The sequence below is a fragment of the Canis lupus genome, chromosome 10 (genome assembly GCF_003254725.2).
Source record: "Canis lupus dingo isolate Sandy chromosome 10, ASM325472v2, whole genome shotgun sequence".
Taxonomy (NCBI): domain Eukaryota; kingdom Metazoa; phylum Chordata; class Mammalia; order Carnivora; family Canidae; genus Canis; species Canis lupus.
Window position 1 is genome coordinate 13,141,276 of NC_064252.1, and position 4,638 is coordinate 13,145,913.

A 4,638-nucleotide genomic window follows, 5' to 3' on the forward strand; every position below is an offset into this window, starting at 1 on the left:
CTTCATCGTATCTTCAGAACCTGGCGGGGCATATGGGAGATAAGGGGATGATGATGATGAATGCATGACTCTCAGCTCGTTAAAAATTAGCTTAAATTGATCTCCAGCTTCCTGGACTTCAGATTGGCTCAAATCAAGACCATGAGGAAAAAGTGCTACATGTGACTGGAGGTAGATGGTCGTTAAATGACTATTAATTAGTCATTGGGCGAGTCCCTGGTGCTAAGTAGGTCACCGCCCCAAGCCTGTTATGGGTCTAGTTCCCACACAAAATCTTTTTCAAGACCACACACTCTAGTTGTCTTAAAAATGTAGGCAGAGAGCAACATGCCTAAATTTTATTGTGACGACTGCGACACATACCTCACCCCTAACTCTCCATCTGTGAGAAAGACACTGCAGTGGTAGAAAAGACACAAAGAGAATGTGAAAGACTACTATCAGAAATGGATGGAAGAGCAGGCTCAGAGCCCGATCGACAAAACAATCACAGCATTTCAACAGGGAAAGGTACCTCTTACTCCATTCTCTGCTCCCCTTCTTGCAGGGGCAATGACCCCACCTCCCTCCAGTCTCCTGGGTCCTCCTCGCCCTGGTATTATGCCAGCCCCCCCCCCATACGGGAGGCTCAATGATGAGCCCTCCACCTCCTGAGATGATGCCAGTGGGACATCCTCCTGAAGTGAGGCCACCTATGGGAGGCCACATGCCAATGATGCCTGGGCCCCCAATGATGAGACCTCCTGCCCGTCCCATAATGGTGCCCACTCAGCCAGGAATGACTCGACCAGACAGATAAGCAGAGACAGGAACCTCTTTATATTCATTTTATATTACTTGTTCTACTTCACCAGGAGATCATGGCGCTGTGACTCTGGGTGTTTTCTAACAGCATGACAAGGAAGACTTGCTTCCCCTTCCTATCAAAGAAAGAATAGTTTTTGCAGGGGAGTAATGGGACCAAAAAAAAAAAAAGGCAATTTTCATTTGTATTGTAAAATGTGAAAATAAAATTGTCAACTGTTTTAGTTAAAAAAAAATGTAAGCAACTGGCTGTGAAAAGGACTGGGTAAGAGAAAATGGGTGGCTGAGCTCAAAATCTGTCCTTCTGCAGAAAAAACTCACAGCAGGTTCCTAGTGATGGTGAGCTTGGGGCAAAGCACTTCCTTAACCAGTTCCTATTCAACCTGTTACTACACCCAAAATGCAGCAAGCAGAAGTAGAAGATACCTCAACTGGGATGCAGTGCCCTCATTTCAGACTTTTGAGCAAGTCCTAAGAGCGTTAATGCTCAAGCACTCTGCTAACTGGTGGATAACTAAGCTATGACCTCTTGTGCTGAAGGAGTTCACAGAATTGGTGCTTCTACCTCCTCAAAATTTTTAGAATTTCTGTATCATTATTTAGCTGAATATCCTTCCCATTGGGTAACAAACGATGAACGTGGCACTCACCAGGCCCCAAACGGGTCCACTCTCGTCTGTGAAAAACCCAAAGAGCTACATGATGACTACGAAGGTAGATTTTCTCCCTAGAGTGCAAACAAACAAACAAAAAATTCTATTTGTCTTTGAAATGACAGAGAAGATACATTTTAAATAAGGTAGTAAATACCAAATAATTTATATCTAGCTTTCCGATATTTGAAGAAAAAAGGTACACTCTCGGATGTAATTCCTCCATCTGCCACAAACTTCACATGTCCTTCTCATAGGTAACTTATAGGTCCTTCTCATAGGTAACTTCTCATAGGTAACTTATCCACGTGGCAGGAGAACCACGTGGTCAAGAGCTAGAATGTCTATATAATGGATTGTCCAAGCCAGAGCACTTCTGAGAGTGAATAAAGTCACAATAATTACATCGGGACAACAGAAGTAACCCGGGACCATCCCAGGCAAACTGAGACATACTGTCACCCTATTAAAAGCTTGTACTCTGATGTCAGAATTTGATGGTGGGCAGCGAGGAACGAGCGAAGGCTTTGGAAAGGACCATAAGCTTAACACCCAAGGGGGGTGTTAAGAATGGGCCCCAAAGAGATTGGGAATAGGACAGCCCAAGAAAACGTTCTTATGGCACTCGGAAAGAAATAACCAGAGGCCAAACTAGGGTGGTGGCAATAAAAAGGGAAGACCTGTATGAGAAACCAGGCCACTAACGAAGTCAGACAGTTTGTAATACCAGCCCAAGTATTCGAAAATACTAAAGACATCCCAAGGGACTTGACAGGTAAACGTCAGGCATAGGAGAGCACTTGATAATAGGAAACCCCAACAGAGCTCTGATTTAAGGGCAAAAGCTATTTGCTTCCTATCTGTTCTCATACTTCCCGCTCGTGTCAGTGCCAGGCTCCCAGGGGCGCGCTTCATTCCAAGGAGAGCGGGAGCCCTCCCCAGACCACTTGCCACTGAGCAGGGCATAGAGGTAGGCCAAGAGTTTCCTTCCCTGGTAGGGTAATAAAATGCCACCAACAATTGCTCCAGACACCACTTGGTGGCACCAGTACCCTGAAATGATTGAAACGCAACCTGCTATTTTGATGTTAAACTGGAAACCTTGGACCCATGACAGGTCGTTAGCCAACCCTCATGTTCGATGTTTTCCATGATGATCTGACTTCTTCCAGAACTTTCACATCCTCCTTTATCTCAATCTATGGAAATCCTAAAAACTAGAATATTTATTTGAATGATCTCTTATTATTTCAAAAATTCCTTTATATGCATAAACATATAATTTGCATAAATGTGACCACCTCTTTCATACCACACTTTTCTTATGTTAGCCTTTTCCTTCTTCGTTGCTTTTCCTCACCTACCACCACCATAATTCCTCCTGCCCCTTCTGAACAGCCCATCTGAACAACCCTGTTATGTATCCATCCACATTTGTTTCCATCACCATATAACCTCATACAAATGTGTGTATAGACAGAGATACAGAGAGAGATAAACGTATACCTATAAAAGTTTTCTTGATCAAGGGTTTAGAAAATGGACTCATAAACTATACTCCTCTACGCATCTGGCTATTCTCCCTCCACTTTATCTGTGGCAATCCCTCTAAGCAACCAGTATTGCTCCAATTCACTTTTTGCAGAGGTAGTTATGTAATATCCCATGGTATAGACATACATTAATTTATTCAACAACAGTTTCCTATTAAAGAGTATTCACTTGGTTTCAATTTTATGTTGTTGTTTCGCTACAACAAACAATGCTGCTGTAGAAACCCTATGTTTATAACCCATGTAGTAGTGCTCCTGTCTCCATGAGTTAAATTTCCAACAGGGCAATGCTAGATTGAAGGGTAAGTATATACTTTCAATTTTAAGAAAAATGTTGCTAGATTTGCATCCCCAAAAAGCTCTTTAAAATCCCCATTTCCACCAGCAAAATATGAATGACCATACCCTTTTCCTCACGTCCGCTAGCAATGTGTATTGTTGCTTCTTTCTCCTATCAACCGGATGGATATAAAGTGACAACATTAATTAACTTTTGCTTTCCCAACTAGTTGTGATTTTGAGCATCTTTCCAGGTGTTTTAGCCATTTTGATCTGATTCTTCACAGCCTTTGCCCCAAGCAAAGATATTTTGAAGGGATTTTTGCTTAGTAAAGAAGCTAGAAAAATATTGCTAAAATAATAGGGAAAAATAGGTTTTATCATGATCACTATTATTTATATTTGATATCATACACTAAAAGCACTTGGGTGCTCTGTTCAGCAGCACATACTAGAATTAGAACAATACAGAGAAGATTAGCACGGCCTCCGCACAAGGATGATATGCAAATTTGTAAAGCGTTTCATATTTTGAAAATACATCCATACATGCATACATAAAAGCACTGGGGTGCCAGAAAATAATCTTGTGAGTTCCATTCAATTCTGGAATGTCTACAGAAGATTCATTATTTTTTTCTTCATCAGGAACTCTCACTGTTAGTGCTCTGCTGCTCATTGGACACTGTATTGTTGTATATGTTTAAGTAGGACTTGGGATTAAATAGAACCAGTCCCATTTATTTGAGTGTCATTCAAAATACTTGTCTTTTTTTTTAAAGAACAAAAATCAGTAGGGAAAGAAATTGTATTTTTAAGCTTCTAAGAAGATTTTATAAACAACGGAGCCCAGAGAACAAAAAAAGTCATAAAATGGCTTGACAGTGTCCTTTTAAGTGAACATATGTGAGTTTATGCATCCATATGTGTTCACATATGTCCTACATATGCACAGCCAGCTGCTAACCAACCAGATTGTTCAATGTGTATGTTTACTGTAAAACAAGCCGAAAGTGTTTGGTCTCTTTGTTAGAGAAACAGCTCATAATTTCAAGTATACAAACGTCAGTTGTTTCTCATTTCTTTTTTTTTTTTCCAAGCCAAATGAGCTGTTGATGCCCAATTTGGCAGGATTCTAACTGAGGCTGACTCTTGGCCAGCTGCAGAAACTGGCCCTGAAAGTTCAGGAAAATTTTTACAAGAATAAGGAGCTTTTCCTAATGGCTCCCTAAACCAGAGGAAGTTGCCTTAGAACCTCAGCCAGTTTTTCCCACTCAATATCCCAAAGGGTAATCATTCACATTGTTGGGATACTAATGGATGGAGTTAGGATGTAAAATGAGGGTCCT

At 41.2% G+C, this 4,638-nt stretch overlaps 1 non-coding gene and 1 pseudogene across 1 annotated transcript; both read left to right on the plus strand.

The window, feature by feature from the left end:
- Positions 1 to 327: 327 nt before the first annotated feature.
- LOC112677800 (U1 small nuclear ribonucleoprotein C-like) lies at positions 328 to 799 on the plus strand (annotated as a pseudogene).
- A 2,921-nt stretch (positions 800 to 3,720) lies between these two features.
- LOC112678069 (U6 spliceosomal RNA) lies at positions 3,721 to 3,823 on the plus strand. The gene has a single exon (XR_003147360.1). It is a non-coding gene; the product is annotated as a U6 spliceosomal RNA (small nuclear RNA).
- Positions 3,824 to 4,638: the final 815 nt, after the last annotated feature.